The sequence below is a fragment of the Pongo abelii genome, chromosome 14, assembly GCF_028885655.2.
Source record: "Pongo abelii isolate AG06213 chromosome 14, NHGRI_mPonAbe1-v2.0_pri, whole genome shotgun sequence".
In the NCBI taxonomy this organism is placed as follows: Eukaryota; Metazoa; Chordata; class Mammalia; order Primates; family Hominidae; genus Pongo; species Pongo abelii.
In genome coordinates, this window is record NC_071999.2 from 68848495 (window position 1) to 68875137 (window position 26643).

Consider the following 26643-nt stretch of genomic DNA (forward strand, 5'->3'; position numbering starts at 1 on the left):
TCTTGTTGATATACCTTCCTTTTGTACCTTCTTGTTTACAACCCAAATTTCTATTGTTTTTCACTTACATTCCATCATTTTATGTGCTCTGCAACATTCAGATCTGCAACCTCTTTCAATAAGTGTTCCATTTGCCTGTTTATCTTTTATAAAAATGGATATCTCAGGTAAAGTGTGTGGTTTCCTTAATTACATTGCAGCTACTATGTAAATCCTTACTTCTTTATGGCTTAGGCAGTAAAGCTTCATCAATATCTACTTTAAAAAATGTTGCCATATATCAACATCTGTTTCTCAATGAAAGTATTTTAGAACGGCAAACTAGATAATATGTGGACTCTCCTTTTAATATCTTGTCTCTTAAGGGCAAGCAATATCAAATAAAATTAACTTGATTTCTCCGCAAATATTCATTTTCTTAGTCGTACTCTTATAATTACCTTCACTTAGGACAATTCTGCATCTGTAAAATTAAATTCAAATGGCCCACTATTTGAAAACAACTTTTGATCTTACTTACTTAGCCTCGGTTACTGTAGCCATTAATCAGTTCTTTATTTCAGATGTTCTCTCCAGACATAGGTTTTCCTTTTTCTAGTCAGGTGGTCAGAAGCATAGTTGAGCTGAAGAGAGAGCTAAGATGCAAGGTGTCAACGTAGTCTATTAAAATTACAAGCCAAAATGAAAGTAACAGTCAGTATTTTAATTACTCACAGTGATAAAATTCACAAAGCACTAACTCTTCTCAGTTCCATTTTCCATCATAAAATGGACCGGTAGAAAGGGTCGTTGCACTGCTGTGGGAGCCCTGAAAGAAAGGCTCCTGGAGAAAAGGTGGAGAGGGTTAGGTGTAGAAAAGTACGGAGTACCGAGTTACAGTGGAAAGTTTTGTTTTCATGGTTTCTACCCCCTCTTTCTGATAAGGAGGTCTCAACAATGGTGCCCAAGGAAGGCCTTGGCCAAACTCCTGAGATCAAAAGAACTTCTGATGAAAGTGCCTTGGCTAGGGAAGCAAGAATGCCTCAGAGCATGGCTGGTCAGCGGGGCCTGAGTTCCTAATGCTGACCCTACAGCTATTTCAAAGCATGGTCACCAAGTTTGTTTGGAGAAGGCAGCTTTTCCTCAAGATGCCTCAAGCTTTTCCTAGGTAAAGCCTTTGTCATTGGCTATGGTCAGCCATGGAAAAAATCATGTGTTTCCTTCCTTCCTTCCTTCCTTCCTTCCTTCCTTCCTTCCTTCCTTCCTTCCCTCCTTCCTTCCTTCCTTTCTTTCTTTGTTTTTTTGCCAGGATCCCAACTCTAGTTTGTTCTTCAAGATTCCATTCTGTTCTTCAACACTATTGCAAAAATAGTCTTCCATTGCTCAAACATCAGTTGTTACTACTGTTAACCTCATTTTCAGTAGATGATATGTATTGTTTCTTTAAATTAATTAAAAAGACATGATAAGAAAAGTTTATTTTCTACAAAAGTATTTCAAGCCACTCTTACTCCATGTGCAATCTACTTATTGTCTCCTCTTGAAAGGTAAGAATTGTCCTTTACCTCCTTTACAATGTATCTCCTCTACACTTTGAATCCCATCTCTTCCCAGATTTAAGGACCATAACTCAGCAATTTTTGCCCTTTCCTGTAAAACTGCACCCTCTCTCTCCTAATAGTTTTCTCTTTAAGCTTGCTCAAGTTTATTCTATTAAAATATTATAATAAAAATAAATATTCCCTCATTTCAACTTACTTCCTCAGACTGTCTCTTTTTGCTCCTATTCATCACTCCCATATTTCATAAAAAATTAATTAAAATTTACTTTCTCACCTTCTATTCAGTCCTAAAGCCACATGTATTAGTCTATTCTCATACTGTTATAAGGAGACTACCTGAGACTGGGTAATTTATAAAGAAAGGAGGTTTAATTGACTCACGGTTCTGCATGGCTGGGAGGCCTCAGGAAACTTACAATAATGGCAGAAGGCAAAGGGGAAGCAGACACGTCTTACATGGTGGCAGGAAAAAAAAGTGAGGAAGTGCCACAATTTGAAATCATCAGCTCTTGTGAGAACTCACTAAATATCATGAGAACAGCATGGGGAAAAAATGCCCCCTTGATCCAATCACTTCCCAACAGGTTCCTTCCTTGAAATATGGGGTTTACAATTCAAGATGAGATTTAGGTGGGGATGCAGAGACAAACCATATACTGTACTTAGACATCTGTATTACCACTACACTGAAACTACCTTTATCAATGTCATCAAAAACCAACTCATTTTTATATTCAGCTTTTATTTCTTAAGTGTCTTAATATTTACTGGTGGCAATAGCCTTTGACACTGTTGATCAATTCCATTTACCTTAAAACACTCTCTTCTCTTGACTTGTATAATTTCTCACCACCTGACTTTGTCCTGACCTCTTTTACTTTTTTCTTTGACCTTTTGCTTTAATGGTTTCCCTTCTTCTGCTCATTCTTTAAACTTAAGTGACCTACCTATAGGAAATCTTCATTGCCATGTTCCTTGAATACACACATCTCAGGTGTTCAAATAGAACTTGCCACATATTGACTCCAACACTGTTCCTCTTATTTTCCTTATCTCAATGAATGGAGAAATCATTTAAATGTGGATGACTTAGTCATTATCTCAGTCTGCTTGTGCTGCTGTAATAAAATACCTGAGACTAGGTAATTTATAAGGAAAAGAAATTTCTTTCTTGCTGCTCTGGTGCTGAGAAGTCCATAAAGTGTCAGCATCTGGTGAGGTTTTCTTGCTGTGTATTCACATGCTAGAAGTTGGAAAGAGAAGAGGGCCAAATGCTACACGAAGCTTGTTATCTAGGGGCTTCCATTCACAAAGGAAGAGCATTCACAGTCAAATCATCTTTTAAAGGCCTCCACTATTAATACTACCACGTTGGAAACAACTGAATTTTGGAGGAGACACAAACCATTGCAGTTATTATCCTTTGCCTTCCTACTTTCTTATCAAAACACATGTACAATAAAATCTTGTTGATTATGCACATTCATCTCTGTTAATTTTTTAGTTTTTAGGGAAAAAAAAGCAACCTTCATGCATATGTATTAAATTCGCGTCAGATACTTTGATGTTTAAAATGCAAAGTCATGGTCTTTGGCAGCTCCACCCCAGAGACTTTGCAGGGTACATTCTCCCTCCTAGCTGCTTTCACAGGCTGGCATTGAGTGTCTGAGGCTTTTTCAAGAGCACTGTGCAAACTGTCAGTGGATCTACCATCCTAGGATCTGGAGAATGGTGGCTCTCTTCTCACAGCTCCACTAGGCTGGAGGACAGTGGCCCTCTTCTCACAGCTCCACTAGGTGGTGCCCCAGCAGGGACTCTACGTGGAGACTTCAACCCCACATTTCCCTTTTGCACTGCCCTAGCAGAGGTTCTCTATGAGTGTCCCTCCCCTCCAGCAAACTTTTGCATGGACATCTAGGCATTTCCATATATTCTCTGAAATCTAGATGGAAGTTTCCAAACCTCAATTCTTGACTTCTGTGCACCCGCAGGCTCAAAACCACATGGAAGCTGCCAAGGCTTGGGGCTTGCACCCTGTGACGCCATGGCCTGAGCTGTACCTTGACCCCTTTTAGACATGGCTAGAGCTGCTGGGATTCAGGGCACAAAGTTCCTAGGCTGCACAGAGCAGAGGGGTCCTGGGACCAGCTCTGGAAATCTTGTTTTCCTCCTAGGCCTCTGGACCTGTGATGGGAGGGGCTGCCTCAAAGGTTTCTGACATGCTCTAGTGACATTTTCCCCATTGTCTTGGCAATTAACATTTGGCTCCTTGTTACTTATGCAAATTTCTGCAGCCGGCTTTAATTTCTCCTCAGAAAATGGGTTTTTCTTTTCTATAGCATCACAAGGCTGCAAATTTTCCGAACTTTTATGCTCTGTTTTTCTTTTAAAATTGAATGCTTTTAACAGCACCCAAGTCACTTCTTGAATGCTTTGCTGCTTAGAAATTTATCCTGCTAGCTACCCTAAATCATCTCCCTCAAGTTCAAAGTCCAACAGATCTCTTGGGCAGGGGCAAAAGGCCACCAGTCTCTTTGCTAAAACACAGCAAGAGTAACCTTTGTTTCAGCTGTCAACAAGTTCCTCATCTGCATCTGAGACCACCTCAGCCTGAATTTCATTGACCATATCATTATCAGCATTTGGATCAAAGCCATTCAACAAGTCCCTTGGAAGTTCCAAACTTTCCCACATTTTCCTTTTTTCTTCTGAGCCTTCAAAACCATTCCAGCCTCTGCCTGTTACCCAGTTCCAAAGTCACCTTCCACATTTTGGGGTATCCTTACAGCAGCACCCCACTCTACCAGTACCAATTTACTGTATTAGTACATTTTCATGCTGCTAATAAATACATACCCAAGACTGGATAACTTATAAAGAAAAAGATGTTTAATGGACTTACAGTTTCACATGGTTAGAGAGGCCTCACAATCATGGTAGAAGGTGAAGGAAGAGCAAAGGCATGTCTTACATGGTGGAAGGCAAGAAAGAACGGAAAACCAAGAGAAGAGAAAAACCCCTTATAAAACCATCAGATACCGTGAGAATTCACTCGCTATCATGAGAACAGTACAGGGGAAAGTGCCCCTATGATTCAATTATCTCCACCTAGACCTGCCCTTGATGTGTGGGGATTATTAAAATTCAAGGTGAGATTTGGGTGGGGACACAGAGCCAAATAATATCAACCTCCCACTTGGCCCAGTTCCAGTGCTGGAGGTCACATTTCAGCATGAGATTTAGAGAGGACAAAATAGCCAAACCATATTATCATGTGTTTCCCATGCATATATCTTGCAGTAACTTCCCATTATATATGGAAGAGATTGCTGACTGTTTCTGTAAGGGCCAAATAATAAATATCTCAGGCTTTATGGAGCATACAGTCTTTGTCACAAACATGTAACTCTGTTGTAGCATAAATGCAGTCATAGCCAATACTTCCAAGAAAGAATATGGCTGCATTCCAATGAAACCTTGTTTATAAAAAAAGGTGGCAGGGCAGATTTGAAAACCTGTAACACATAGTGAGAAAAATCCACAATCTTAAGAATGCTTTACTAAACACTTTGGTACATTCCCAACCTACAGAACCTGCAGAATTCATTCACAGTAACCACTAGCCTCTGCTTCTGATCGTAATAGCCTAGACAATTATAACAGCTTTGGTATCAATTTTCTGTGTCAGTCTGTTCTTGCATTGCTATAAAGAAATATCGGAGGCTGGGTAATTGTTAAAGAAAAGGGGTTTTATAGGCTCACAGTCTGCAGGTTGTACAACAATTCTAGTACCAGCATCTGCTTTTGATGAGGGCCTCAGAAAGCTTAAAATCATGGCAGAAGGTGAAGAGGGGGTTGGTATATCAGTTTTCCTTTAAAGGCACTATGACTGGGGATCTCTAAGACCATTTCATAGTCAATGATTCACTAGATAGAATCACAGAACTCAGCAGAGATCTTATATTCTGAAAGTTATATTTTACTACAATAAATGGATACAACTTAAAATCTGCAACAGAGGCTGGGTGCGGTGGCTCACGCCTATAATCCCAACACTTTGGAAGGCCAAGGTGGGTGGATCACAAGGTCAGGAGTTCGAGACCAGCCTGGCCAAAATGGTAAAATCCCGTCTCTACTAAAAATACAAAAATTAGCTGGGCATGGTGTTAGGCGCCTGTAGTCCCAGCTCTTCAGGAGGCTGAGGCAGGAGAATCACTTGAACCCAGGAGGCGGAGGTTGCAGTGAGCCGAGATCACACCACTGCACTCCAGCCTGGGCGACAGAGCGAGAACCCGAAAAAAAAAAAATCTGCAACAGAAAAAGATGCATAGTACAGACTCTGGGAGAGACCAGGTGCAAGCTTCCAATTGTCCTTTACCAGTGAAATCATATAAAGAGTGCTAATTCTCCTAGCAACAATGTATATAAACATGCATGAATTATTGACAGTAATGGAAGCTCATATAAGCATTCTTGTCCAGATTTTTTGGGGGTGGGATCGGTTATGTAGACATGGATGACTACCTGAATGTTTAATCTTAGTTATTTCATCTCCAGTAACTCACAAGTTCAAACTGCTATTGTGTAGCTTAAGGCTCAAACATAAATCACATTTTTAGCATAAATTATCTGGCATGGGCTAGTCTTAGGTAAACAGAGACATTATTAACAGGCATGATAGTCCAAGACATTAGACATTGTTTTCCAGAAGCTGGAAAATGTTCGACTTTATTTTGGAATGTACAGGTAGATTTTAGACAACCAAGATCTAATAAATTAATCCTTTACTGTGTAAGTACTCAAAGATTTCTTGCTTTTGCATCTTTGCTTGCTGAAATGCCTTTTTGCTTATTCCATTCTCTGAAGAGAAATAAATATGCCACTTACTCTAAACTCCTTTTAATATGATCATTTTCTTAATCACCTTTGTATCCCTATTGCATGTATAGTGCCAAAAATGTAGTAGAGGCTTAATAAGTGTTTTTAAATAACTGAGCAAAAACAAATCAGAAATGTATTCTTGTTATTGTTTTTGTAAGTTAATTGGCCAGGAATTATATATGGAGATGCATCACTAAATAACATAGAAATAACTTCTCCTTATAGTCAACAACTGGGTAGCTTACAGGAAAGATCAACCTAATAATTAAGTATGAAAAGTAAAGTAGGTGGTATGGGATATCACTAAGAAGAAATGCAGTTGAAGTTTATTTTAGGTAACTTTCAAGCATTTTTCCTATAAATTTCATATCGTGCCAATAGAATAAAGATCAACAAACTATAGACCTCTATCTAAATCTGGTTTGCCACAGTTTTTTGATAAATAAAACTTTATAGGAGTGCATGATCTTCATTCTTCTTTCACACTAAAATGGCAAAGTTGAGTAATTGCAAGGAGACGGTAGGCCACACAGCCCCCTAACACTAAAATATTTTCTATCTGGCCTTTTACTGACAAAGTTTTATAAACTCTTCCCCAGATAAATAAAAATTTACAACCATAATCTCAAAAAAAGAAACTTATGATTTGAGTAATTTGATTGGTTGCACTTCTGAGGCAATAATGTTTACTGTTGTTGGGTATCAAAACAAAAATCCCCACTTAGTCCATTAAAAAAATTCTGAAGAAATAATTGCTAATATTGAAAGTCATTCATACATATTTATGTCAGGATTTCTATATCATATTCTCTCTCTGGCATGACTTTCAAGTAGTTAATATCTAAATATCTTATAGATTAGTTAATTAATATATAAATATCTTATGGATTCCTCTTATGTGGTACAAGTACTACCTTTTTTCTAAAAGATCTAAAATTATAAAAGTTAACATTTTTATAATATCAATATTATTTTAATTTCAATAATATTAATATTATTTTCCATTTAATGCATACTTAGTGAAGAAATGGTCCATTTTTTTTCTCCCACTGGATACAGCTTTTTTTATCCATAGCCATTACACTGGGCCAAGAGAGCTTTGAAGTTGTTTCAGATCTGGCACTGAAGAGGTTATCTTCTGTGACAGTTTTTCCTTAAGTAGAGTTTGGCTGGCTAAGTCAAGGAGCTCATACTGAGCTCTGTGTGAAAGGTCCATACCAAAAGAATTTCAAACAGCAGGCAGCAAGATGAAGTCCTGGTTGCTTAGCAGTTACTTTCAAACAGAACTAGTAAGAAAGATAGAGAAACATCCCAATAGACAGATCATAGATACTCCGAAACACATCTGTCACAAGTCTAAGGAACAAACACAGATATAGGATGCAGATGTTTGAAAAATATCGAGTTGTATGTTATAACAATTAAAACACAATTTAATTCTGGAGGAAATTGGGCTAATGGGCTTTAACACAAGGCACATGCTTGGAAACAGGGGTAAGTTAGGAACCTAGACATGGAAAATAAGGGAAAGGCCAGGGCTTAAGCACAAGTGATTAGAATCAGTTCCCAGTATTACGATACAAGGTCAGAGTGTAAGCAACTGAACACAGATTTAATGAAAAAACTAACAATCTAGATCTCTTTGTATTAACTCTTCTTTTTAGCAGGTAAGTCACAGAATCTGGAGAATGGTGAAAACACAAGGAGGCATTAAATGCTCCAAAATTCAAAATTAGCATGACACAGAGTCAGGGAGCCAAGAAAACCAATGCAACTTATGATTTATCCTCATTTCAAAGGGTTATTTAAGCTCTCTCTGATTGTGAGCCAAGAAACACTCACTAAATGCTCTATTTTTATGCAACATATGTAATATCAACCAATTTCTCTTTCAATTACTTTCTAGTAATTGTTTTCCTTTTTCTCTCTAGAATCTAGAAAGTTTTATTTCCTTGCTAGCTTTGGTTTCTATTTCTATCTAGTATTTACATTTACAGAAGAAAAGAAATATAATATCATGAATTCACCAGAAAATAAAATTAGAACTATGTCAGCCAAAATTAATGAAGTAAATAACTGTGACAACAAAAAAAGAGATTAGATGGAGAAGATTGCTAGAGTAAACACTAAGTGTTGTTGGTATTCATTTTATGACTCCAATCTGTTGTTACTTAGTAAAACAAATGCCAGAATAAGAGCCAATCAGGACTCTTAGAAAAATATACCCTGTATCAGAGATGCGGTATTAGCCATCATAATATTATTATTCCTGTGAGTTACCCGATAAGCTTAAGGGTGTTTATATTATAGTTGGAAATATAAAAAGGCCATAAGGAAAATGGATTATGAATTCAGACAGCTTGGGGTTAGTCCTGTATCTACCACTTAATAAACTTACTCACCCTGTTCTTTGCGGTCATCTAATCTGAAAAGTGGTGTGAGAATATAACTACCTCTTTAAAGAGTTGTTGGAAATATTTCTTAAATAGTTAAGTTTAAGTAGTGGTCACACGTATCCCTGCCATGAATCAAGTACCCAATAAACGTTAGTTATCACCTTATATCACAAGAACTGGAAAAAATGTAGATACACATAAAATTCAAAATGTATTTTGATGGAAAAGTCATACTGGAAAACTAATAGTCTGTATACTTTAGGAAGTAGTTGCTAACTTCGAACTGAGGTACTAAGTCTTTCAATCTTGAGTGCCATCACTAAAAATTAAAATGCTGGCTGGGCATAGTAACTCAGACCTGCAAGCCCAGCACTTTGGGAGACCAAAGAGGGAGGATTTTGTAAGGACAGGAATTTGAGACCAGCCTGGACAACATGGCAAAATCCTGTCTCTACAAAAAAAAAAAAAAAAAGAAAATTACAAATTAGCCTGGTGTGGTGGCTCATGCCTATAGTCCCAGCTACTCCAGAAGTTGAGGCAGGAAGATCACTTGAGCCCAGGAGGTTAAGGTTGCAGTGAGCCATGACTGCGCCACTGCATTCTAGGCTGGGCAACAGAACAAGACCTTGTCTTAAAAACAAAAGCAAAAACAAAAAACAAATTAAAATGCTTATTGTTGGCTGCAAATAACAGAAACTCTAATTCAATCTTTAAAAATTTAAAGAAGAAAATAGTGTATAATTCTATATAGTATTACGTATCAGAGCAACCCAGTTTATTTCTCTGTCTGTTTTTAATTATTTCAAGCTTTTCCCCTATGATGATTTCCCTCAATGCTATAACATGTCAGGCAGAAAAGCTGGAGCAACATTCTGGGTCCCAGTTTACATGCAGAGGGAGAAAGCGAAACCCTTTTCTTCTCAAATATGAAGTAGGAGTCCTTCCCTTATATCTGGTTCATTCTTGCTCACCTTGCCCGTGCACCAATTGGCTTAATCTGTGTGAAGCTCTGGAGGTCAGAAGCAGGGGACTGAGAAAGTTGCCTTAAATTTGTGCAGTTGTGTGGCATTCAGCAGAGATGGCAATAAAATTAATATCCATTAGAAACAAACTAGGGAAGAGCAAATGTTAGGCAAACAAAACAGTGCCTACTAGTAAAACAGATATTTCTATTTTATCTCACTGATTTTACTCTATCTTGAACATAAATTTAGACATGAAAATATGTACTGATCGAGTAAAGTGTTGCTAATCTGTTGAAACTTCCATACAGCTATATCTCTCCCGTCTTTGTTCTGCATGTTTTTTTTTCTTTAACAGAGTGATAGGCTGCTATACATAACAATGACAAATGTATATTTATGCATAAAGGATAAATAAAAATATGATTTCTCCTAAATATATTTTGATTAGGAAAAGAGGCAAAGAAGAAGAGACTGGGAAGCTCCAAATATTTCTTAAGGGGGCTTTGTTATAAAGAAAGAGAAGGATGAATATGCAGAATAGGAATTTCTCTCTTTGCTAATTCTTGCCAGAAGTGACATTTATAGAAAACATACTTATATGTAGAATTAAATATTCTTTAGCTACCAGTTTTTTCTGATTCCTTTCTAAAGGAACACATTTTTGGGGAAAGAGCAACAGAAGGTAAAGTGGTTAAGAATATGGAGACATACATAAATAAAGACATGCAATTTAGAGACAGTTTTTATGACTTTATTAGTATTATTTTCCCTGTTTTGTATTTAAATACATAAATATGTGTGATTGCAACTCAAATATATTTTATTGGGTAAAATGATGTTTAATTATTGTTGCTTGTCAGCCTGAGAGTAGATTTAATACATACCTAGGATTTAATTAGAGCATATTTAACTCAAATATTTTCTCACACTTTTTTTCTTTTTGCTTGAAATAATTTTTGTTCTCTGTTAAATTAAAAAGTATATAACTGTAAAGTTGAAAAGAGGGAAAATCATAGTTGTGCTGTATAGGATGGATGTTTAATAGTCTATATTTATTTTAAAGTTTAATCAAGCATAAAGAGTAGAGGTTCTTGAAGTGCTAGATTACTTGAAGTATTTAATTATAAAAATATATTTTAAAATAATAAAGTTAACAATAAGGAATTCAAAAAGCATCTTTCACCTGTACACATTTTTATATCTTATTATTTGTTTAATTTCATTTTTCCAAAAATGTACCTATTGAATTGAGTTTACATTTATGTTCAGATTCAATTTTTTTTTCTTTTCTAAATGTTAGAGAAACAGATTATATTTTTTATAGGAATGCTGCTATGAATTGTTGTCTGTTTACAAATTACGGGGCCTGTATATCCTCTATTTCATCCTTATTTGAGTTTATTGATTATTGTATTGACTTTTCTATTTCCAGCTTGTCTGTTCTTTCACACTACTTTGCACCATTAGCAGAATATAAAATTTATTTTTTATTTCACTTCTCAATATCCGCTTTTGTATTAGGATTTGAAATATAGCAAATGCTTGTCATTGAAACACTTTAAACTTTATAATGAGATAAATTTCACTGTGTTTTTTCTAAATTGAATGGAATATGAGCTGCTTTCAAAGTAAATAATGATGTGCAAAGTAGCAAATAGCATATTGTTTGTACAGATAAAAACGTATATATCTATATGATAGTATATAAATAGGAAGACATATTTCCTAAAAATTGGAAGGTATGCCTCAAGGTCCTTTAGACAAGAATAATTTTAATGTTAGGATTTAATCTTCATTTAATATCTGCTATGCATGAAAAATTTAAAAAGGTATAACATTTTATAATTTGTCATTTTTATTTCTATGTAACACAAAAGGAATTATATAAATTATATTTTCTCCAAAATTATTTCTTTGATATTACACTTTCACAGCAAGGTAGATGACATAATTCAATGAGTAGGTTTTTTTCTCTTATAACAATATTTATGATTTTGAAAGCATGAAAGTTGATTCTAAATTGTCAGAGCTTCTCACATAAGATTGTCATATATTTTCATATGTTAGACTATATGTAGTCACTATTATAAAACAAAATATGTGTGTGAATTATACACATGGGTCATATATCATGACCTATTTGTACAGTCTTGTCAAAAAGGTAAAACTAACCAAGACTTTTTTTTTCAGTTTAGATACATATTTCTACACAGAGAAAGTTTATAAAGCTATGTCTTTGAAAGTGATTGGCCTCCTGTAAGTATGCTCAACAATGTGTTTCAAAGTGGCAACCAGACCTTCAGAACTAAATATTAATGAATGGCAATACATAAACTGTATGTGGATAAGAATTGCTTAATTTGCCTTGATTTTTGTTTTGTGTTCATTTCTAGTTTCTAAAACTAGTACTTGAACATGGTCTGTTCAGATCAATTTGTGTTTCACTAAATAATTAAATACAAAAATTAATTGGTGAGTAATCTATGCTCTTCAGCCCAAAGTTGCTTCTTCTTTATGCACTGAAGAAAAATTTTAAGAGAGTTTTTAGGTATTTTCCTCGCAATGGTCCCTAATGTTATAAAGCCAGTGGCATGCTTTGTCTTAAGGACAGGATGAATACATTTAGGATTTAAAAGCCAGCGAATTCTCTTTATAGTTTATTTTGATACCCACCATAGGGATAATAGTTTTGAAGGCAAAATTTAATGTTGCATAATCGAAATATGTTTGGTGTGTGTACATATTTGAAAATGCAGCTTCTATATAAGAAAACTGAGATTGATAAGAGTAAAAACTTGAAAAATAGGCTTAATAATGGGGGTCCAAAACCTTAAACTACACCTACTAAATATTAAACCATGAAGGACCAGGTGCCATAGACAAAGGATAGAAAATTATGCAAACTTATTTTAGAGTTAATCCCTTCCCAAATTCTAAGAGCTGGCAGGAGGATAATCTAGGGAGTCTACACTAGCTGGATTATTGAGAAGTGGTCTGATGTCTCAACCTTTGGGCCAAATCCCCAAGTCACTGGCGGAAAGGAAGAACATTTAGCATTTAAGAGCTAGAGGTACACATAATACCTAGAGAAGTCCTGCATATAACATATTGTCTGAGAGGGAGAATAAAAATATAAGCAAAATTGCAAACATAGATTGCATCCCTGAGCCAGGGCAATCTGCAGAGTCCAGCACACTCCAGTATAGTAGAGGAGGTTTCTCTAAATCTTTGGATGTCCTCTAAAGAAATGAAAGTACAAGTTAGATTAAATAGAGCCCCTAAGGTATTCTGGAATAGGAACAAGGCAGTAATAGAGTACTGTAGTTGGCTGCCTGAGGACACGGCAGGTCCGAGGTGTCAATAATGAGTGAGGTACACAGCTTTGAAGAGTAAAGTGTGAATAATCCCACACAGAGGTCAGTATAGGCAGAGAATAATTACGAGACTACTCACTTCTTTCCGTCTTGCCGTAAATAAGATGTGTAAACTCACAAACCCTAGGGAGAAATACAAGATAAGTAAGGTGAAGGGAGAGAAACATAAAAACAAAGAATTAAACAAGTGGTTATGACTAAAAGAACTCAGTTCCAAATGAAATAACATCAAGTTTATCTTTCCTTAATGGGCAATAGTAATTATTTTACAATCAATAACAACCAGATCTCAAGATTTATACTTAAAGAGATACAAAGATAGATACTTCTTAACACACCTGATTGAGTAAGTGTAAAGTTTCACACTAATTAAATTTGTAATACGTTGTTAAAAACTCTGTGAGTCCATATTCCAGTCAAAACTATTCCCTAGTTGCATTTAAGAATATATCAGGATCATCTGGAAAGGTTAAAGCCCAGATTGCTGGGCTTGCAAAGTTTCTGATTCAGTAGGCCTGAGGTGGAGACTGAGAATTTGCATTTTTAACAAGTTTAACATTTTAAACATATTTCCAGGTGATACTGTTGCTGCTGGTTTAGAACTTCCTCTTAAGCAATTATTGCCTTATCGAATATAACCATAATATATGCTTTTTGGGTCAGTTGAACTCTGGTTTTATTGTTGTGTCCACAATTTTGTGTACCTTGATTCATAATCCAACACGAAAGAAATGAATGAGCTTTTAAAATGGACTAGTACCACGTTTATATTTGAAATTGCATTATTGGTTGGCAGTTCAATTAAAGCACAATGTGTGAGACCAGTAAAATCTGGTCTTCCCATACAAAACTGTACTTTCTTAAACTATATATAAGCATTGTGACTCACCCTCCTCAAGTGGAATGACTATGCCTCATAGTTTTAAAGATTATAACAAAACAAGTATTATTGAAAAGTACAACTTAGTGATCTAAAGGCTGCATGATTTTTTCAATATATTTTCTAATTTCTTTGAAATCACAAATAAACTGTAACATTGTTGAAATCATTGGATGTTATTTGCATCTGGAATAGAAAAGAGAATATAGCATGGGTATAGCATAATTTACTCTCATCTTAGGTAATACGGTATAATTGATGCTAATAAAAGCAAATGTCTAAAGACCATTTCATAGATTTAGAAAGGTGGCATGCCATTTTAACTGTGAATAGGCACTGAGTAAACTCAGATACTGAGGTGAGTGGCAGAAATATCAGGCTACCATTTTTATCTCAGATAAATTGCTTTCATCTCAGACCTTGCCCAAATTTCTGGCCCGTAGAATCTTTGAAAATAATTAAATGGTTTCAGTTTAACCATTAAGTTTGAAGTTGTTTATTGTACAACAATATTAACTTGAATATCCACATATTCTAAAATTCTCTTTTTACAGGTAAATTTCTAACAGTTTGCTCTTAGCAGCCCATCTTGTTCTTGTTATGTTCTTCTGATTTTCAAACTTTGTGTTCTAAAGACCAATTAAGCACTGGATGCATTAACAAAAATAAGAGAGAAGCTCTTTCCTCATGTCATATTTGAAAAATAGTCAATGAAGCAAATGCAAAAATATATTTGTTTAGGTCAATTTTAGAAATAAACAAAGGTATTTGGAAAAAAATTTGGAATTACAATTAATACTCAGTGGAATCATACAAGGATTGAAAACACACGTATCACTGCCTAAATGTCGAGTTAGAGAAAGTAAACCGACTATATTAGTGTGGTGTTAGGTATTTTGGAGTTAGAACTTTCAAATTACAGAGAGTAGCATAAATGCATAAGTTTATAAAGGAAATTACAAGCCGATTGATGTTAGAGTTATGAGTTGTGTTAGAGTTATAATTCATAAAGAGTGATACAAAAAATATCAGAATAGAAAAAGAGAGGTGAGGGAGAGGAAAAGACTAGATCATGGATATCATGGAATATTGGATTTCCTTTTATAAATAATGGAGTCCCAGATAAGTGTACAGTAATAAATCAGTTCTTTGGAAATTATTGGTAATAGATAATCAGTGTTTTTCCTCCCAACTTAATTAGGATAAATACTTTTATAAAATACAAGTGAAATTACTAGCAAAATGAAAGTATATTGGTACATACAATAAAAGCCCTTAATTTTTACTAGATCAAATAGACATAAAACAGTTTCATCAAATTGTTATAAAATTTCAAACTTCAAAGATCAGATGGTTGTAGATGTGTGGTATTATTTCTGAGGACTCTATTCTGTTCCATTGGTCTATATCTCTGTTTTGGTACCAGTACCATGCTGTTTTGGTTACTGTAACCTTGCAGTATAGTTGAAGTCAGGTAGCATGATGCCTCCAGCTTTGTTCTTTTGGCTTAGAATTGTCTTGGCAATGTGGGCTCTTTTTTGGTTCCATATGAAATTTAAAGTAGTTTTTTCCAATTCTGAGAAGAAAGCCATTGGTAGCTTGATGGGGATGGCATTGAATCTATAAATTACCTTGGGCAATATGGCCATTTTCACAATATTGATTCTTCCTATTTTGTTTGGTTCCTCTTTTATTTCACTGAGCACTGGTTTGTAGTTCTTGAAGAGGTCCTTCACATCCCTCATAAGTTGGATTCCTAGGTATTTTATTCTTTTTGAAGCAATTGTGAATGGGAGTTTACTCATGATTTGGCTCTCTGTTTGTCTGTTATTGGTGTATAGGAATGTTTGTTATTTTTGCACATTGATTTTGTATCCTGAGACTTTGCTGAAGTTGCTTATCAGCTTAAGAAGATTTTGGGCTGAGATGATGGGGTTTTCTAAATATACAATCATGTCATCTACAAACAGGGACAATTTGAGTTCCTCTTTCCTAATCAAATACCCTTTATTTCTTTCTCATCTTTGACAAACCTGACAAAAACAAGAAATGGGGAAAGGATTCCCTATTTAATAAATGATGCTGGGAAAACTGGCTAGCCATATGTAGAAAGCTGAAACTGGATCCCTTCCTTACACCTTATACAAAAATTAATTCAAGGCGGATTAAAGACTTAAATGTTAGATCTAAAACCATAAAAACCCTAGAAGAAAACCTAGGCAATATCATTCAGGCCATAGGCATGGGCAAGGACTTCATGACTAAAACACCAAAAGTAATGGCAACAAAAGCCAAAATTGACAAATGGGATCTAATTAAACTAAAGAGCTAATTAAACTCTAATTAAACTAAAGAGCTTCTGCACAGCAAAAGAAACTACCATCAGAGTGAATAGGCAACCTACCGAATGGGAGATAATTTTTACAATCTACCCATCTAACAAAGGGCTAATATCCAGAATCTACAAAGAACTTAAACAAATTTACAAGAAAAAAAATCAAACAACCCCATCAAAAAGTGGTGAAAGGATATGAACAGACACTTCTCAAAAGAAGACATTTATGCAGCCAACAGACCCATGAAAAAATGCTCAACATCACTGGCCATCAGAGAAATGCAAATCAAAACCACAATGAGATACTATCTCACACCAGTTAGAATGGCAATCATTAAAAAGTCAGGAAACAACAGGTGCTGGAGAGGATGTGGAGAAATAGGAACACTTTTATACTGTTGGTGGTACTGTAAACTAGTTCAACCATTGTAGAAGACAGTGTGGCCAGTCCTCAAAGATCTAGAACTAGAAATACCATTTGACCCAGTCATCCCATTACTGGGTATATATCCAAAGGATAAATCATGCTGCTATAAAGACACATGCACATGTATGTTTATTGCAACACTATTCACAATAGCAAAGACTTGGAACCAACCCAAATGTCCATCAATGATGGACTGGACTAAGAAAATGTGGCACATATACACCATGGAATACTATGCAGCCATAAAAAATGATGAGTTCATGTCTTTTGTAGGGACATAGATGAAGCTGGAAACCATCATTCTCAGCAAACTATCTCAAGGACAAAATACCAAACACCAGATGTTCTCACTCATAGGTGGGAATTGAACAATGAGAACACTTGGACACAGGGTGGAGAACATCACACACGGGGGCCTGTCATAGGGTTGTGGGAGAGGGGAGGGATAGCATTAGGAGATATACCTAATGTAAATGACGAGTTAACGGGTACAGCACACCAACATGGCACACGTATACATATGTAACAAACCTGCAAGTTGTGCACATGTACCCTAGAACTTAAAGTATAATTTAAAAAATTGAAAATTCATATCTCCTTTTTTATTGATGCATAAGTACATTCATAATTTCAACTTAAGCATTTGTTGCAGACCTGTAACAGTTTCTGGACTGGCACTAGTCTGCAGGCCACACTTTGACTAGTGATAATGTAAGGGGCCTAAAGAAGAGGGGGTGAATAACTGAGATGCTGTTGTAATTGACCAGTTGAGAAAGACAGATGTATTACTGTATTTCATGATAACTAGAAATGAAAAGGTGTGGGATGTTACCAGAATTGTTAAGGAGTTAACATTATGCTCTTGTTTTAGGTACTCTCTAGCTGAATCAAGGATGACCCTTAACTGAGTATCAGACAATTGGATGAAAGTTGCCACTGTAGCTAGTTTTTGATAGGGAATATTCAAAGACATTATGGCAGAAATTTAAGTTTTAGAGTCAGTATATTATAGAAGGGAAGGGAAGAACTCTGAAACCACTGCTGGTTTCATACATGAGTCACTGTTCATGTGACCTCAAACAAAATCATTGCCTCTCCATATTCAGCACTTATTCCATAAAATAGAAATAATAAAAATCATAAATGCTTAATTTTCCAACTGACTGCTTGACAGCTTCACCTGCATGCTCTAACATAAAATTCAAAATATAAATCAAATTATGCATATGTATATATAAAAATCAAGATCTACTTTCTAAACAACTACTTTTATAAATGTCACTACAATAACCTAAAATAAAAAGCTAAGCTCCAATTTTAGTCTTTGTTTATAATATACATTTAATGAATAATTATATATATTATATCACTAAATAAAATTTTTCTATCTATGTCTATTTCTGAAGACTTTGCTCTAATTCATGCATTCTCACTTGTCTGTTGTAATGGTTTTCTAATATATAGGCAATATATTCTGCCTCAATGTCTAAAAAAATTCAGCAATTCATTAATTAGTTAATATAGTTAATAAGGCAATGCAATAGGATTTATGAAGAAATACAGTTAAAAACTGTTCTTCAAAGAATTCAAATATTTAATAGATATGATAAAACCAACCAGAAAAATAAGTCAATCAATTACTTTGGAAAGGTCAAGCAATTATTGACTTGTGGCTACAGCTCTGGAATCCAGGAATAGATCATTCTAAAATAAAGGCTTCATACAGCTTGCGTTGGCTCCTTATTCCTCAATTCCCCCCATATAGTGATGCAGTAAGGGCCAGATGTTTATCTGAACATACAGCAAATTTTGCATTGTAGGAGAGAAACCTCAAAATTATAAGACTCAAAGCTTCAATATGGTGGCAGGCACATCTGCCCATTAACATCTCTGGAGCAAATCCTCTCCAAGGAAGAGAAGGAAAGTGCTCTAGGTTATTAAAATCCTGGAATAAAAGCAAACACTTCTGGAGTAGAGGAGAAAGTATCTTAAGGTTATTATCCTTACAATGTACGCAAATGACTCCAGGGGAATCCTTTCTAAATATCCCCAAAGGATTATCTCTAATTTCCAAGGAACATTTGTTATTCAATATTGCATTCTGAACCAGGAAGGAACGTGAAAAGTTTATAGAACACTGTCTCTCAATGGAGTTAATAACAATAGTATTACGATTACATAATGCACATGTTATTTGGTACACAAATAACCAGGGTGCTTAATGACGTGATAAACATTCTACTTCAAATATATATTTCACTTATTTTCATAACAATCTTATAAAGAAAGCATTATTGTTCTTTCCTTATACCCAAAGTTAAACTGAGACTAACAAAAATTGAACAGTTCTTCAAAGTCATACATTAGTAAGCCATAAATCCAAGGTGAAATGTCATTTTTATCAACATCAAAACCTATGTTGTTGAAAATAATATTATATTAGCATTGTAGTCTGGGGGACCATTTATGGTGCATCTTTTGGGATTCTGTAGTGAAAATGGGCTGTTAGGAAAAACAAGATAATAATTAATAAAGACAAAATTTAGAGAAACAATATTTTTTTCTTTTTTTTTTCCAAGACAGGGTTTCGCTCTTGTTGACCAGGCTGGGCAACAGTGGCACAATCTCGGCTCACTGCAACCTCTGCCTCCCAGATTCAAGCAATTCTCCTGCCTCAGCCTCCAGAGTAGCTGGGATTACATGCATGCGCCACCACACCTGGCTAATTTTTTTTGTATTTTTAGTAGAGACTGGGTTTCTCCATGTTGGTCGGGCTGGTCTCGAACTCTCAACCTCAGGTGATCCGCCAGATTTGGCCTCCCAAAGTGCTGGGATTACAGGCATGAGCCACTGTGCCTGGCCAAGAAACAATATTTTAATCAGGATAACATCCTTTCATTTAAACAGATTTATTTAAATTACATGACATTGATTTCCTGCTTAGCAACCGATCAAATTTTATAATTCAAATTATATATTATGTAAATTTACATTATACCCAGCAAGTTGAAAACTACGATGTTACCTCAATGTTTTAGCTATTATTTTGTCTTCAATGACTTTTCTTTCAAGGCATAACAAAGGGTACTATCTGAATAAGACAGAGTATATCGCTGTATTATTTTCTAAATGTCAGCTGTGTTATATTTGAGATGTCACCTGCTGCTGCTATGGAGTTTCTTTTTAACCATGAACCCTCATTTCTTATACATCTCATACACTTATAGCATTAAGGTAAGTACTGAGTAAGAATCATTCAAAATATGATGGGCATCAGGCAAGAGTTATCAAATGCTTGAAAATCCATTTTCATAAAATGATGCCAATCATTGTCAAAAATGATTGCATTAAAATAACAAGTGAAGGTTTGCCATAAGTATATACAGGAAGTAAATTTCAATGATTTTATCTTTGATTTCAAAATATTATATTCCATGGTTTATCTTAAATTATTAGAAATGTTTTTTAATCCCAAACAAACTGGTATTGTCTACCCTGTGCATATAAAATTAAAATAGGAGAAAACAAAAAAGAAGTTTTTTTTTTAATTACCAAACAAACTCACTATTTCACAATCAAAGTCATACATTTTGGGGCATGAATTGCACAGTGTTAATTCACGCTCAGGTGCATTGATGGCTCAGAGCCTTCAGCCTCATGCTCAGCAGCACACTAGGTGTGAAATATTACAACACAATTCACAACCTGTCATGTCTTATGGCTTAATTAGGGATGTTTATGATCTTGTTATTCATACTGTATCAGTAACAGATGACTAAAAAAAGAGACAAGGGACCATTATATGCAGAATAGCATCATCATCATCACATAACCGAGAGCTCAAACTGTGGCTTAATTCCATCTGAAATGGTAACTGAAAAAATAATGAAAATAAGTATCAAAGGAGAGTAACCCAGCACAAATCCAGCATCCAATAATGGGATCCAATAATATACATATATATTGCTTCACAGTTCATTTCCTGGGCAATGCATTTGTAGGTATTTATTTAAGTTGGAAAAAGATTAGATTAAATCCTGCAAAAAAAGTCTATATGTTGTTGTAAGGAAAAAATCATTATTACATCAACACATTAGAGGATTATAAACTCGATACATATACTTACAAATTATTTTATTATCTTCTCTGATGATAATACTAATTAATCTATACTTAATATTATGGACATAACATCAAGATCATCTAATTCTAATGATTTGTGATCATAATTATCTAGGTCAGACATTTAATATTAGCATTAATATTCATTAATATTAGTGATATTAATTCATTTTAGCACATACACATATATTTTTAAAGTATTGTCGATCCATTTTCTACTCTGCATGACAAGTCATCACAAATTTAGGGACTTAAAACAACACATGTCATTATCTCACGGTTTCTATGATCAGAGGTCTAGGCACAACTTGGTGTGTCTTCTGCTAAAAGTTTCCTGAGGCTGCAATCAATGTATCTGCTAGACTGCGTTTTCATCTGGGGTCTCAACTAGAGAAAATTTCATTGTTATGTTAACGCAGATTGTTGCAAAATGTCATTTTTTTGAGTCTACATTACCAAGATCCCAGCCATTTATTGGATTTTGGCTGGATGTGACTCTCAGCCTTTAAAGGAGTTCCAAGTACCCTCTCTATAGGCAGTTTATAACAGGGGTCTTCACTTCCTCAAGGCTAGCAGAAGTTCTCATAGTACTTGTCTAAGACCTACTTTCATATAATATAACCTAATCAAGAGATTTGCACTTGTTACTTTTGCCATATTCTATTGGTTAGAAACTTGTCACAGGTTTCACCATCACTTAAGGGGAAGATTATCAAAAGGCATGGACATCAAAAGAAAAAAATGCTGGGGACATCAGTCATCTGTTCCACCCATTGCCTCATTTTAATTTTTCCAAAACCTTACAAAGTGAACATTATTATTTCACTTTTGCAGGTGACAAAATTCAAGTTCAGAGAGATTTAGTTACTTTACCCTGTTCACACAATTTGTATATTTCATAACTAGTATTATTATCCAAAAGTATTTTCTTCAAAAGTCAATGTTCATTTCAACATACAGCTGACTTGACGTGAGTGGTTTCCACATCTTGGAGGAGCTTGAAAATACCTAAATGTTTCTAAAATCAAATAAACTACCATCTACCCACATTAACTTTTTATTTATATATTTATTTTTTAAATTGTATATAGAAAAGCTAGAAAATAGGTTCAAGATTTGTTCTAAACAGTCCAATGAGGAAAGTGTTTTGAATCAAAGTTAATTTCACAAACATAAATAACCACAGAAAAAGGAAATTAAAACTTTTGAGCCGGTGTGGTGGCTCATGCCTATAATCCCTGCACTTTGGGAGGCTGAAATGGAAAGATCGCTTCAGCCCAGGATTTCAAGACCAGCCTGGGCAACATAGCGAAACCCCATGTTTACAAAAAATCTCAAATAAAAATTAAAGAAAATTAGCTGGGTGTAATGGCACATACCTGTAGCCCCAGCTACTCAGGAGACTGTAGTGGAAGGATCACTTGAACCCAGGAGGTTGAAGCTGCAGTGAACTGTAATCAAGCCAATGCACTCATGCCTGGGAGACAGAGTGAGACCCTGTCTTTAAAAAAATACAAAACAAACAAACAAATGAACAAACAAAAACCAGCCAAACAAAATAACTGCTTATAGATCTTGCTTAATGTATAAAACAACTTCAGTATGACTTCCCAAAGTTCAAGTGAGCTTGGTTGTTGCAAAGAGATAGCTATCATTTACTGGGTTCTTGCTCTTTTTATGAGACTAAGTTAAATTATTTAGATGAATAAGCTCATTTATTTTTAAAAGATATCATTTCAATTTTATAGAAAAGGAAACTAAAACTTAGAAATAGAGTGACTTGGCAAAAGTCACATAGCTAGTAAGTAGGAACGCTTTGTTCAGTCCCACCAACTCTGGATGTCTTACTGAGGAATCCTGGGCTCATGGAAGGAGAGCAGGTTAAGATATTAGTGTTTAAACATTTGATGCATACCTGTTATGATTCCTACAAAGCCTGCAGGACTGAGTGGGGATGAAAATATATAATAATAAATGACCCTAACTAGATGGTGAGATACTTGCCACTGTAAAACTTAGGGTCTAACCTGCAGTTTTTGCTGCTATGATTGTCTGCTGCCTGAGTTGGCTCCATATTTACTGGAAGGCATGCTGATTTCCAGAAGTGAAGCTGGTATATGGCAACGTTTTACTCTGAGAAAGCTGGAGTGAGGAAAGCTTTCTAGGCCAGAGATATTCTAGAATTGTGGGAATCAAAACACCAGCAGAGTCACCAAAGACTTCTACACTTACGACCATTCTCAGGACATATTTTTCAGATGTGGGACATGACATAGGATGAAAAAATGACAAAACCACAACTATAATCAATATCCTAACTGACCTGAATAAACTGAAGACTCTGGATACACAGATGATGTGTAGAAGCTGAACACCATAGAGAGGCTATTAGTCAAGACATATTGCCAGGTTTGGTGGCTCGTGCCTGTAATCCCAGGAGTAATACTCAGGAGGCTGAGGTGGAAGGATAACTTGAGTCCAGGAGTTTGAGACTAGCCTGGGCAACATAGGAAGATCCTGTCTACAAAAAACTTATTGTTTAAGAAAACAAAAAACATATGGATCACTCTGAACATGTAAATTGTACACATTCACATGGTCAGAAACAGTGACTAATCTTGCACAATGACACACTAACTTATGTAAACAAACTGGTATGTTTAATATGTGAACTAATTCCTAAACTTAAATCACTTCAAACCCAATGACCCTTCCCCAGTACCAGAGGAGCTTCTGATAACTCTGCCTCAGCTATATGGGGAGCTCACTAGGTAAAACTAATGCAAAATCCCCAGCTAACCATTGTTTTAAGTGAAGACAATATATACTCCAACTTAATTAAGTAAATTAAAATATGTCTAGGGAAACAGAAGAGTGTTTTATTCTGTTACAGTAGGTAGTCAGACATGAGCAGGACAGGAGAGCCCCACCTCCACCACAGGGAATGTCAGGCAATCATCAGATGATTGTCAAATGGTTGTTAAACTGTTTCCCTAAAACAATCATTGGTCATAGCGGGCTGGGTGCAGTGGCTCATGCCTGTAATCCCAGCACTTTGGGAGGCCAAGGCAGGCGGATCATGAGGTCAGGAGATTGAGACCATCTTGGCTAACATGGTGAAACCCCGTCTCTGCTAAAAATACAAAAAATTAGCCAGGCAAGATGGCAGGTGCCTGTAGTCCCAGCTACTGGTACTCAGGAGGCTGAGGCAGGAGAATGGCGTGAACCTGGGAGGCAGAGCTTGCAGTGAGCCGAGATCACCCCACTGCACTCCAGCTTGGGCAACAGAGCGAGACTCCCTCTCAAAAAACAAACAAACAACAAACAAACAAAAAAAACAATCATTGGTCATAGCAAACACCAGGAAAACGCAGTCTCCCAGTAGATAGAAAATCCCTGAAACTGGTGATCAGCAGCTTCCCAATAAGATTTCAGCTGTTGGACAAGTGGGCTCAAACATAAACACTAAGCCAAAATGGCAGAGCCTAACTGGTATATGACCTTCTTCTAGAAGCACTCATCTGGTAAAGAAAAAATTCCTCAAGTAATAATTGTACAGCTTTAATAAACACACTGAGTATGAGCTTAAGATCTCTCTGATTGCTCTAACTGCATTCCTTTCATTTTTCACATTGTCTTGAGTAGAATTTGACCTGCCAGTTACGTGCTGGGAAAACTGTCATCTTCTTATTTCTAGCTAAAGGCTGAAGGGTAACAAGTGGGTCAGGCCATGATGGAGCCCAGTTGAAGGCATCTCCATATCCTAAATTAATAGAGAGATTCATAGGCTTCAGTCAGAATTATTCTTGACTCTCAGGTTCCTAATACCAGCCATAAAACTAGCTTACAATATAAACATTAACATATTCTAAAAGATCAAACTCATATGACAAGTTCTCTTGCCAGAATGAACCAATAATAAAATTAATATTAATTACAAATTAACATAAAAAAGAAAAATAACCTTAACATTCCACATATTTGAAAACCAAACCTTCATAGCAAGATACACTTTAGATTAAAGATAATATGTAGGACTATTTCTACATACAGATAACAGAACGGCATCAAAAATGACACTGGTCAAAATTTTTGTGAGGCACAGAAAATGAAATATTTAGAAAGAGGTGCACAGCTTAAAAAAATGAGAATAGTTGACAGGATAAAAAATAGGAAGTAACTATTTTGTTCTTTTCAAAGAATAAGAAGTGATGAAGGAATTAAGGGCACAACTCAATAAAACATAAAAAATAACCAATGTATAGATAAATTTAACAATAACAGTTTACATTGTTTAAGCACAATTTAAAGTATGATTCTATGAAAAGATGAACAGGATAGATACACCTATAGTAAAACTAGTCAGGAGTGTGGGCAGGGCAAGGGAGAAGAGAAAAATTTCAAATAAAAATGAAGAATAAAAGTGATTAGATGTAAAATAAATTTTAAACACTTTAATAGAATCTTTAGTAATATTTATAATTAAGCATTTTTATATGCTGCATATTGTTGGACCTCCCATTTTGCACCTAATCTGAAAATATTTGTATTTGAGTGTTTCAATCAGTAACATTTAATTTTCAATTGTATGGCTATGTTTATCATCTTGCTATCTGTTTACCATTTTTATTTCACTTTTTATTTTTCTGTACTTTCTATTTTGATATGGTTGTTGCCTACTAGACTATCTTGTTAAATGGCTATTGAAGCCTTGTATTCATTATTAAAATTGTTTTATTCTATATTTTAACTTGTGTATTCTTAAAAGCTTTTTGTTATATTTTATGCATATGAGTGCCTAGTTTTTGGTTGCAAATGGCTTCTCTCACTCGTTGACTCATCTCTTTGCTCTCTTGTATGTCTTCTCAAAAATAACTCCTATTTTCATGAAGCTGAATTTATCAATTTTATTTGTAGTTAGTATTTAGAGTATACGCATGTCTTGTTTTTGAAATATTTGCATATGTAAGAATCATATGTCATGTTATATTTTATATTTAAGGAGCAAAACATTTATTGTGCTATTGTAGGTATTTATTTTTTAAGGTAAAGTAGCACATAAGAGACAACATCTCAAAAATTAGTCTCAAATGACAATTAATTGGCTATGTTTGCATTGGGGGAACCCACTCCCAATATTTCAACATAGGTTCTGTCTATTTTCCCTAAGTGTCAGCTGTCTGAGAAATAAAGAGAAAGAGTACAAAGAGAGGAATTTTACAGCTGGCAGCCAGGGGTGACATCACATATCAGTAGGTCCGTGATGCCCCCTGAGCCGCAAAAGCAGCAAGTTTTTATTAGGGATTTCAAAAGGGGAAGGGGTGTATGAACAGGGAGTAGGTCACAAAGATCACATGCTTCTGAAGCCAGTAAAGATCACAAGGCAAAGGGCAAAGCACAGATCACAAGGCAAAGAGCAAAATTAGAATTACTGATGAGGGTCTGTGTTTGGCTGTGCACGTATTGTCTTGATAAACGTCTTAAACAACAGAAAACAGGGTTCAAGAGCAGAGAACCAGTCTGACCTCAAATTCACCAGGGTGGGATTTTTTCCCCACCCTAATAAGCCTAAGGGTACTGCAGGAGACCAGGGAGTATTTCAGTCCTCATCTCAACGGCATAAGACAGACGCTCCTAGAGCGGCTGTTTATAGACCTCCCCTCAGGAATGCAAATATTTTCCTAGGGTCTTAATATCTAACAATCCTTGCTAGGCAAAGAAT